At 44.1% G+C, this 12,032-nt stretch overlaps 1 long non-coding RNA gene across 3 annotated transcripts; it reads right to left on the reverse strand.

Annotated features, from left to right (window-relative positions):
- Nucleotides 1-5,461: 5,461 nt before the first annotated feature.
- On the reverse strand, nucleotides 5,462-10,497 carry LOC135372662 (uncharacterized). 3 transcript variants are annotated; one of them, XR_010416061.1, is made up of 6 exons: nucleotides 10,225-10,497; nucleotides 9,660-9,758; nucleotides 9,413-9,499; nucleotides 8,920-8,999; nucleotides 8,523-8,661; nucleotides 5,462-5,701 (listed from the first exon to the last, which is right to left on the reverse strand). It is a non-coding gene; the product is annotated as an uncharacterized LOC135372662 (long non-coding RNA). The 3 variants fall into 3 exon arrangements; XR_010416062.1 differs by lacking the exon at nucleotides 10,225-10,497 and having other exon boundaries at nucleotides 5,462-5,525; nucleotides 5,604-5,701; nucleotides 9,660-9,915; XR_010416060.1 differs by lacking the exon at nucleotides 10,225-10,497 and having other exon boundaries at nucleotides 9,660-9,915.
- Between the last annotated feature and the right edge of the window lie 1,535 nt (nucleotides 10,498-12,032).

A 12,032-nucleotide genomic window follows, 5' to 3' on the forward strand; every position in this document is an offset into this window, starting at 1 on the left:
GCATTCTGGGATGCTCCTGTCTACCATGTGACCGCTCACGTGACCCCAAGAGCATGCGCAGGCCAGCTGTCACAGCAGACGACGGGAGTCGTGATTGTCTTGCAGTTCAGATATCTGCATTGTGATGAACGCCGCACGTCCAGCGCTATTTGTGTGTGTTCGGAGGTTTACTCTTGGTTTACCCTCCTACTACAAGACCGGTCAGGGTCTGCAGGACAACCACGTAGGACTAGAAACATCATTCGTGGCAGCGATGTTTGCGTGGCGACGTGGCCACGTTTTGTGTGTTTGTTGCTGAAGTGGTAAAGCATGCCAGTAATCAAATTTGTACAACGATGGAGCAAATCAATTGAATCTGCAGCTGTAGCATAGCGGCAACTTGCAAAGGAACGATTCAAGATGACTCTCTCACAGACAGGGGTACGAAACGACCGGTCAAGTACGTGCTTACGAATGAAACGTATTCCCGTGGCAGAGCTGTTTTCTGTTGAACCACAGTCGCAACCGCGGTAAGAACACGTTAACACGTTGCAGTGGTGTTCACATTTTAAGAGTAAATGACTTTGGAAAAGCATAAAAGCACGAAACGCAGCGCGACCAACAAAGCGTTGCCAAACCGAAACTTTAGAGAGGATCACGTGGTGGACAGGAAGTAATGGCGGTTTTGACAGGAGCGACCGCCAGAGGGGTCCCACGGAAATCTGCTCGAAACGGCCGCTCCTGTGTTTCCTTCCTCCATGGTTCGCCGCCTCTATGGCTACCGCCCGCCAAACGCCGCGTCAGGACGCTGGAGAAAACGCTGGAGAAACGCCTCATGCGGTTGTGCCTTAAGGGCCAGTTCTCATTTGGCGACGCCCGACGCGACGTGAGTCGGAGTGGACGGCGAAAGTAGATGAGCATTTCCGCCACCCCGTCAGAGCGCACGATTTTCATGTTCCCACCACAGTGGCATTCCGTCCGTCCAATGCAGGCGAAAAATCAGGAGGCGTGGTCTTTCTTTGTCACCTTATTGGTCGCCAATATATCGTTCTCAGCAGCTCTGGCCGACGTCGTGAAAGAAGTTGGGCATGGCAATTTTTTTGGCTCGACGTCAGGGTTGCCAGATTGGGCTATACACCGCCAAATTGGGCTACTTTTTGTGACAGTTGGCGGGATGTTTTTCATCTTGGCTATTTGGCTATTTTTGGGCTATACCAGCGTTTCACGCCATGCGCTCGGATGACAGCACGCGAACACACGACGACTGTCGCCCCGGTCACCCCTCGTTTCTGCATTTGTGTCCCGGCACATAATAATTCACTGCCGTCTGTCGAGACTGAATAAAGTAATGATCCTTTGCGCTCCCAGGTCAGACGTGTTAATGGGCAGCAGTATAGATATGAGCAGATACGAAGACACATATGTCGGAATCCTTTTTCAGAATTTGGTAATCCTGTGGCGGACACACGTGGTGATACTGCAACGCAGCTTTCGTTCGTGTAGAATCAGAATTTCGAAGTTCACAGGAACCAATTCCCGTGCGACTTTATTCTTCTTCTGAACTTGCTGAGTTTGAATAAGTTGCGCGAGCTGGAGAGAGTACTTATAGTGCCTTGGGCTCGCTGGTGTTCCATTATTAAAAGCCCCAAAACTAATGCTGTTGGAATATTAAAGACTTACCATGTACAGGTCTGTGCACCGTTTAGTAACTACAGCGCGCATATAAACGGTTGCTCCAAGTAAAAATTTGCCGGGTCTGCGGCAACGCGAGTTGGTCAGCTTCAAAGTCAGGCTCCCAGCTTCACGTTATAGCAACTCTCAATGTGGCGAGCATGCGAGCACCTTTGCGCAAAGCTGCTGCTTGTATATGGGACCTGTACTTGATATCATGCTGCCTCCGGCTTGGAGTCGTTGAAAGTGACCTTTCACAAGTAAACAGAAAACTGTTGAGAGCATTAAATAGTTTAATTAGCGGAAAACGAGACTTTCGTGCAGTTGGCTGCACTTCTTCAGGTTCTTCAGGTCATTAAACTATTTAATGCTCTCAACCGTTTTCTGTTTACTTGTGAATCGTTATCGTCGGAAACTTGCACATTGTTTTTTCACGTTCTACAAAGTGACCTTTATTTACATAAGCCATAAGGTTATAAGATATACGTTGTGCGATCTGATTCAACACATATTGTGTGGTTCTTATACACGCCGTTTGTTCCACTTGAGAACACCGGAAGAAAACATTTTCCAGCGACTTAACACAACATAGAATAACAACATTTAATATGAGACTTTCGTCTCCTTATACCGGAGACTTCATCAGTCCGCGGCATGGGACGTTGCTGAAAATACTTTATGCCATCCGAATCCTACCTGAATAAGTTTACAAGCGAACTTATGTATCCATAATCCAGGAGAAGTTGCATGCCTCTATCTTATGCTGTATATTCTCCCGGTTTTGTGAACCGAGTAACGAAAACACTTTTGGCTATTTTGACCATTTTTCTTTTATGCGTTGGCGTGAGTTGGCTATATTTGGGCTATTTTCTGACTCAGTTATGACCAGTTCGACATCTCTCCTCTCCCAGCGGAGGAAATGCGCCTCTATTTCTGCCGCCCGCTCGCGACATCGCGTCGGGCGTCGCCAAGGCCCTGAGAGTTCATCGAGAGAGCAGCGCACCGGAAAAGGAGTGGCACCGTTTAGTAAAAAAAGAGCGCACTCCGGAGGCGCTACTTAACGCGCTCATAGAGTCACATATCCACGGCAGGCTTGTGAGCATGTTCTAGTGCGCGATTGGCTGCGGCCGCTCCTTCTGCTTCAGGACCCCATTGGCCGCCACCAACGATGAACTTTTCCGCGCGCTCTCTTAAAAATTAACTTCACCGGGAGGCGTACGCCTTTTTTGTGACAATTATGAACAGCATAAGTGTCACAAAAAGGCGTACGCCTCCCGTTTTCAACAAATCAGGGCAGATAACGATATCATTCCAGATGACTGTTGGCTAGGAGCGTGCTATGCGGTGAAGTTCATTTTTAAGAGTGCACGTTTTGATACCGTTTTCCTAACAAACTTTGACCGTCCAGTTAATAAATTTGCTGGCGCAATCCTTTCATCGGCGAGTAGTTCTTTTTTTTTTTTTTTTTTCTCCGCAGTGGCACTTTGTCGTATGGACTGCATCGCGTCGCTGAATAACTGAAGAGGGCACTATCTGTAAGCTAATAACGGACCACACATTTACTGTGCCAATATGAAGCATTAAAAAGAATAAATTTGAAACTTGACTTGAATTTTACATCGCCTTAATGTTACCGTAGTGGACATGCTTCGCCATGGACGATTGCGCGTAAGCGCCTAAACGCACACAGGAATGGCAGCATATCAATGGTCTCCACACAAACGTCCAGCGACGTGTGTTTCGCCCTTCTTTTTGGCGTCTGGCTGTTGTGTCAGTAGGAGTTACTGAACGCATGTACAATACTTGCTCGACCTCAGATGCAGATGAGACACAAACAGTTAAATCCTTTAACTTTTCAACACCATTGCAGGTAAAGGAGATAAGCTGCATTAGGCGAAAATATAGGCCCTTCTTACTGTCTCATGAGACGCAGTAAAATGAAATAAGAACACACAAACCTTACCTGCATACTGACGACTTTACGCGCTCCTGCTTTGCATATATAAAGTGCGAACCAACGTCATCAATTTTCACGACTTAGTGCCTTCCCTTCAGAAAGCGAATATGATGATCCTAAGAACGATAAGGGAATATCACATTTTCAGATGAGACGCCCTTCTAGAAGAGCCGCCGCGCGATGTGGTAATGATGGTAACTACAGTCACTGAATGGCTTCAGAGTGCCGCAACTGATGTACATCTGCTAGTTCTACGCCAGGGGGCGCCGTGTGGGAGGACGCCATATTGACTTCGTTAAGTTCGTCTGCTATGTTAATGACGGATCTCGTCTGTAGACGTTCGTTCTTTCTTCTTTATTCGACCACGCATTTACGTCGTCCTTGATGACAACAACAACAAATAAATCATGACTATGGCCTTGACGACAATGAATCAAGTCTCTCTAAAGAAAATCGCAAGTGCTGCTACGGTCAATGCGCTGCAATTCGCGACGGCAAATAAGTTTGCCGCACCATACGATCGTTTTGCGTGGGCGCAAAGGAACTGCACTCTTAAAATGAGCGGGGTGGGGGGGTGGGGGGTCACCGCATAGGACGCTTGTACACTGTTAAAACAGAACTTCACCGCATAGCACGCTCATAGCCAACCATCATTCCGAATGATATCATTCTGTGTATTGATTAGCTGAAAATGGGAGGAGGCGCCTATCTGGGACAGATTATCTTGTCCCAGATAGGCGCCTTCCCCCTGTTTTGAACAAATCAGGACACAGAATGATATAATTTGGAATGATGGTTGCCTAGGAGCGTGCTATGTGGTGAAGTTCTGTTTTGTTCTGTTTTAACAGTGTAGCCAACCATCATCCCGAATGACATAGGTCTCTACCTTGATTTTTTTTTTCTTTTTAACGGGAGGCGTGCGTATTTTTTGTACCGGTTATGCAGTGCATAACTAGTACAAGAAAGGTGTACGGCTCCTGTGTTAAAAAAAATCAGGCCCGAGAACGGTGTCACTAGACACGATAGCTGGCTAGTACACTCTTAAAAATGAACTTCACCGCATAGCACGCTCCTACCGAACCACCATCTGATGCGTACGCCTTTTTTTGTGGCAATTATGAACACACTCTATAAACAGAACTTCGCCGCATAGCACGCTGTGCGCCAACCATTGCCACGAATGATAGGGTTTTCGCCTCTGATTCGAAAACACAGGGGGGCGTACGCCTTTTTGTGGCAATTTGGATATATGAAAATTGCCACAAAGAGGCGTACGCCCCCCTCTGTCTTGCAATCACCAGCGATAACACTATCATTCGTGGTAATGGTTGGCGCGCACCGTGCTATGCGGTGAAGCTCTGTTTTTAGAGTGCAGCGTAAGTGTCACAAAAAGGGGCGTACACCTGCCGTTTTCAACAAATCAGGGCAGATAACGATATCATTCCAGACGGGGATTGGCTACACTGTAAAAAAACTACCGTAAAATTTACGTATATTTTAATGGCAGCTATGTTGCCGGACTTTTCCCGTTAAAATTACGGCCACTTCGGAAGAAGTACTGCCGTTAAATTTACAGTAATTTTTATGTAACCAGAATGCTGTTTTTTTCCCGTGAAAGTTACGGTGCCTTACAAAAAATGCAGCCGTAAAATTTACAAGGATTTTAATGGCAGCTATGTTGCCGGCTCTTTCCCGTAATTTTCACGGCCACCTGAGAGAGTCGGCTTTTGTTTGAAGTGTGGAGTGCATTAATTCCCACAAATTTGGGAACAGCACCGAAGAATGTGTAATTGTGTTTGTCTTCCTTTAATAGAATTGCAAGTCATGCAGTAATGTGTGACACAAGTCATAGAGTACAGGACTGAGCATTTATTGTACATACAGAGAAATGGTGAAAAATCTGTGACATCTGTTGAATCTGCAGCGATCAAAAAAACATCTTAGAGTTGCAAAGTATATTAAGTGTATCTGGTTACCAAGTAAAACGTTCCCTTACACTTGTGCTGTTTTCGACACAATCTCCAGAACTTCTTCATAGGTTCTGGCTTTGTTCTTCAGCTTGCTGCCCCTGCAGGGCTGATCCACAGTATACCCCTGTAAGAAAGAAAATGGAGGATATGTAGTACGATAGTTTCTCCCATTCGAATGCAGGTCCACATGCACACACCTCTGCACATTACACATTCAGTATGGTGGCACTAGTACAGGCACCTTCCTGGTGCTGGCTGAGTACTTTCCAATACAAGCGAAGAAATACCTTAAGGTCTTATACTGTTCATAAAGACCTTCACTCATACTGGGATAGTACATATATCGATTTAAATATTGTTAGATATTGATGATTTCATGTGGAGTGACTGTGTGAAGACGCAATGAGCTTACAGTGTTTGTCATTATAGATGTAGCCTAGAATTGTTGAAACGAAGGATATGTTTGGTTATGAAATAAGCACGCTTCACTCGTATAATCACAAATGTCACTGAGATTATTCCAGGAAATACATGCCAAGCAATTCAACAGGTAGTTCCAATCACAAAATACGTCTTACATGAAAGAATCAGCAACGCCATCAGTGAAGCAAGTACAAATTTTTACTTTTGATGACTAGTGACACGGGTGATGTATGCAGGAATGAGATGGTTAGTTTATGGAAAATCACTGCACTAATCTCACCATGCACCAGAGAATTGCGTGCTTGTGTTTTGTTATAAAATATGTACCACATAAATTCGCTGCACCCTAATGTCCTTTATACTGACACATGCACGTCCCGCACCTGTACTACTCATCACCGAAAAAAAAAAAAAGGGAGAGAAAGCACAAAATTTCCATATTGAATCTAACACTGATTTCTTTGTTCCGCACACAAATCATGATTAGAGCTACCTCCCCGTTTGCCTCGCATCCATTTTACCCACTAATCATTTTAAAACAGCATACTGCAATTGTGTCGCACCAGTATAATATTTTGTGATCAAAATGGGCTTTCTGTACAACTCAGTTTTTAGACTATAGTCATAACAAAGAAACAACTTTGTAATGCTTCTTGCATTCTGGATGAATAAATACTATGGAGAGCAGAGCACAGCATCACGGTGCACCAGCGTACAAAGGGCACCACACTTTCTTACTGCTAGGGAGAAACAGAAGCTGGGTGATTTCACGCAGGATCAGGCAGGGTGGTCTGGTAAACCTCCCCAATTTTTTCTTTCAAACATATATTAAAGCCTTGTCCCTAGGAAGCATACTGGTGCTGAAAGTAGTTGAAAATAATTGGTGGTTATTTTTTAATGAATCATCATTCAGATGTGGGCATTTCGGCCATTGCACTTCGTACGCAGTTCAACGCAACATATCTTCATATCTATTTGACATATTAAGCTGAATTTGTTTTCAAGTGTTGTGTCAGGTGGGTAGCACTGCGTCCTATGCTCTGAGAATACTAAGGTTTGCCTCTGAGGAGATAAAAAATCGCAAAGTTGCCTCATTTGTAAAATATGATACGTTTTGATAACCTCACAACTCGGTCCCCCCTTGTGATGCTTGAAAATGATCTGCATCATTTTGTTTGTTTCGAAATGACCTTTCTCCGCATAGCGATTACGTCGTATCGCGAATTGCACCCCAACGGTCTTTTTGTGAATGGTATCTACGGAAAATGCGTATACTTGACATCGCACATCCCATATATTCCCACTCGTAAACTCACAAACGTTCTTCATGACGACATAAAAAAAATTGCTTCAGACATGGTCGAAATTACGTTGCGAATGACATTGAGTTACGAACGTAACTTCGACCATCCTTCGCAAATTTTTGTGTGTGCTGCTTTGAGTCTTCTCCGAGAATGTTTGTGAGTAAAATGAACGATGTCACGAGTGGGAATATATGGGATACACGCTGTCGAATTTACGCATTTCTCGTAGACACCCTTCATAAAAGGACTCTTGGGGCCGTTGCCATAATTCACAATGCAATGTACTCGTTATGCGAGGAAAGGGCATTTCCAGACGAACGCAATGATGGATGCAGTGGATAATTTTCCGGTATCACAAACGGGGGACGAGTTATGAGGTTCCCAAAACGTACCATATTTTACAAATGAAGCAACTTTGCGATTTTTTGCTCATCAAAGATGCACCTTCTTACAATCTGCAGAACTTCGTATGCAGTGCTACCCATCCCAGGCAATACACGGATAACAAATTCAGCTAAATATGTCAAATAGTTATGAAGATACTTGGCGTCAAACTGCATAGAAAGCGCAATGGTCGAAATGCCCACATCTGAATGATAGTACATTAAAAAATAACCACCAATTATTTTCAACTACTTTCAGCGCCAATATACCTCCTAGGAACAAGGCTTTAAAATATGTTTGAAACAAAAAAAATGAAGAGGTCGACCGGACCACCCTGTCTGATCCGGTGTGGTCACCCAGCTTTCATTATATTAAGATATGGAGCTACACGTACTAGCCAGCCACCAGTAGCTTTACTCAACGACTTTGTTTCCGACAAAAAATAAGGAGAGGGACACCGAAAATTATCCGCCATGCTATGCACTTATTGCCGCAAATTCTAAGTGGGAAAGAAGGCACAATTTCAATTGCAAAGGAATGCTAATGTTCAAGGGTGGACAAGCAGCCTGCCAACCCAACAAAATACCCTAATTCCATGTGAAGTTATAAGGGACACCAGCTCCTTATGTTCTACCTTTCGAGACATTGGTGTGACATTTAAGTTATGAACACAACAAGCATGTGTTACAGTCACTAAAGAACAGCAGTACAAACGGCTAAATGAAATAAGCCGGAATAATATCAGTTTCTAGTTGAAATGTGCTCCTGCAGAGTGAAGGATTGAAATGATAAAGTGATGCAATGCTGATTGATGATAAAAACGGAAATACTCACTCAGTGTCACGAGAAACCATGCAAAAGAGATGCCCCCTCCTGGATCTTCTTCCAGAAAGTGATCCAAGGCCAAGGGTGTCTTGGATGCCTTTCCACACAACTTGGTCAGGAAGGATGGTGTGCCCAGAAGTGACCATCTCTGCTGGAACACATTGGAACCAAACAAATTATGCAGGGTCAAGAACACGTTACACATGTTCAACAATCATGACATCGTTCAAGTAACACCACATTGACAAGTCATACGCATATGAAGCACATGATATGTCATATACGCATGTTCTTAGATCTTTTCACCCAGAATACAAAATTTACAGCAGAGCGGTTTAGCATTCAGTATCTTGGAGCACTGAAGTATGCAAAGAAGTAAATCTAACACATCAGCGAGATAATTTACCTCCAGGTTATATCAGTGGGCATATGCGCACGGGGCTTGCTCAGCTTCTTTTAGCCGGCAGCAGCTTCAAGTAACGGTGACTGGAAATAGTACACAGGATCATTTCCCTTTTCGCGTACAATAAGGCAAAAGTATGTGTCTTCTGGGAGTACCTCAGGCAAAATTTTTTTTCACTGGTACCAGTTGAACTGTTATCGAACAGGGACCAGTGCAACCGGTTCCAGCTCAACTGGTACCAGTTGGGACAACTGATCTCTGTTCGATAACACAGTTCACCCAGTCCCAGTTGCAACTGGTCCCAGCTGAGACTGGGACCAGAAATCAGTTGGGCCAACTGGTACCAGTTGTGACTAGGACCAGCCAGAAACCAGTTGGCCCAACTGGTTTCTGGCCAGTCCCAATCTGAACTGGTTTCTAACCGGTCGCAGTCTCGACTGGAGCTGGTTGCAAACCTAATTGTTGAACTGGGACCAGTTGAAGTGGTTTGACTTACAGTGGCCTGCTCGGACAGAGGCTAGCTGGTAGGCAACCAGTGCCACTTCGCAGGATCGCTGTTCCCAGCAACGACAGATCCAAAGAACTGCAATGCAAAATTACATTTTATTTGTAATCAAACATTGCACATATTCTAATGTACATGTAGCGTAACTATAATGTAATTAAACAAAAGCAGTAGAGGAACTACAGAGTTACATGGAATAGATAATATTTTACGGCTGATGGGTCCCTTGCTCGACTACCTTGTGGTCATCTTGAATCATTCAACAAAGTATGTGAGATGTTCTTAATAGCACACGATGGATCGATATTTTTCTTTGAGCCCAAGCAGCTTAAGGTTTCTGGAAAGTTGAAAAGGCACAAGTAAATATGCATTCAATTGCAACATGTAATTAGAGTGTGCAGTTAATTTGAGCAGTCGTGGCCCCAAAAAGCACGCAAATCTCTCAACATTTCTGTTGTGGAGTAGTTGGACATATCAATTAAGAGATTCGCCGGCTTTCGAGGGCAATGAGTACTACTCATTGCCCCCGAAAGCCGGCGAAGCTCTTAGTTCTACGCTAGTTCGAGAACACCCGTGGTGTGAAGGATCTAAAACACGAGCATGAACGAAGAAATACAAAGACAAAAACACGAGAATGAAACAAGTTGCTGGTAACGTTAACTAGCTACTCGTACATGTTACTCGTAAAACGGCATGCACTTACAGGTGCCACGAACCTGACGCGGAACAAAGAGATGAGGTTCTAGTAGAAGTAATATTTCTAAATGGTGCACAAGGGAAAAGTACTTAAGCATAGTACTCACGATAAAGCGGTATCCACAGTTGTAGTCCAGCTGTAATCCTATAACACCCGCCCGCCCGGCCGCTGGCGCTCATTGTACTGTCGCACTGTCGTAACTTACAGACAAATCCTTTCGATTATAAAACCAACGCCTGTGTCACACATCACGCTAATAACGAGCAAAAAAGCGTTGTACAGGCAAGCCGCTAAGCAAGCGACCGTTGCACAGTGAACGCATCATTCATCACGGGAGCAGGAACGCACAAAATACAAATATAAGAATTCCAAAATAACATTCGTTAACGCTAATGAAGTTTTCCAAAAATTGAAATATTATTCTTTTCGATTAATAAAATTACTTTAACTTGGCCTTGCAATCTTTATATTAACATGTCATGGCACTGAAACCGAAACTTCCCCCAAACATGTAAACTGGTCCAGTTCGAACTGGCACCACCTCACTTCCAGTTGCTCACCAGACCAACTTCAACTGGTACCATCTAATGAAATACAATGCATACCAACACTGTGCCACCATATGCATGTATACATGTACAGCAATCGGCCATTTATTAAAATTCACTGTTCCCAGCAAGCGTAGCACGATGTCAGATACTGGAATCCAATGTGAAAGTGTGGCAGACTTCCGTAATATCTACAGTCATTTGACCGTAATCAGGATTACGGGCACACTACTGTCTTATTTACGTGATAACAGTCATAATAACGGCATATTTCATTGGTGCCGTATTAATTACACTACTTCGACCGTATTTCCAATTACAGTAGCATACCTGTTCTTTTTACGACAAAAAATAGATTTTGACCGTAACATTTACGGCAATTTTTTACAGTGTAGGAGTGTGCTATGTTCATTTTTAAGCGTGTACCGTTCGAGAGTTCGTGGGACCGAGTAGTGTTCACTGAAGGCATTGGTATTTTTGCGACTGGGTCTTTAAACAAGGTTGATTTATAATACGGAGTAAAATATATATATATATTTTTAGCCCGTGCAGGGTCTTTAAATGCTCCTGATCTAACATGATGAAGCAATGGGTGCGTTAAGTAAGCGCCCCTTTTTTTAGCGCACCCGCACGGGAAGTAGCTTTTGGAGTATTACACTGCTCTCTCGTTGATGCCGCTTCCTGTTGTCTGCTCATGCAGTGCACAGTCTGAGGACAAGGTGGCTTTGTCTGGACGACAGCTTTTTTCAGAACATTTTAACGCAATGCAAATGCGGCGTAAACGATGGGAATTTGTAATAGATGCCATAGGAGCAATTTTCAAGGAAAGTGATTACTTACTGTGGACGTCACTCACGAATAATGAGCGACAGCAATACGGAAATCGCAAAGCATTAGGAAAGTGTAATGCTAGATTCTTCCTCTTTTTTTTAAGGGAACGGGAGAATTCAATAACATGGTAACTGCATTTTGTGTTTTGCTTCCGAGCGTACCATGAGAAGTGCTTCTCAGCCAGCGCCAGCCCCTTGCTCTCGGTGGATCGCCCGCTTAACAGGAAATACGTCACGCCAAACGCTTCAAGCACCAAGCGGTTGTTGTCTGCTTCGGTGCACTCATTTGAGATGGGAGCACCAAAAACTCGTTGGTGTTTGACACTCCGGGGCGCATGGATGGCGCATGTGTGGCGTTAAACGAGTGGAGCACGACACAGTCGCGCTCCCGGGCGCCTACTTAATGAATCCATTGGCAGCAATTTTTCGTTAAAGGGTTTGCAATGCGTCATCCGAGGTTACCCCGGTTAAACGTAAAACAAGGTTCTTTGCATCGATGTGAATCCGCATTCTTACAGTGAAGAGCGTAATAGAGT

Source organism: Ornithodoros turicata, chromosome 1 (assembly GCF_037126465.1).
Source record: "Ornithodoros turicata isolate Travis chromosome 1, ASM3712646v1, whole genome shotgun sequence".
NCBI lineage: Eukaryota > Metazoa > Arthropoda > Arachnida > Ixodida > Argasidae > Ornithodoros > Ornithodoros turicata.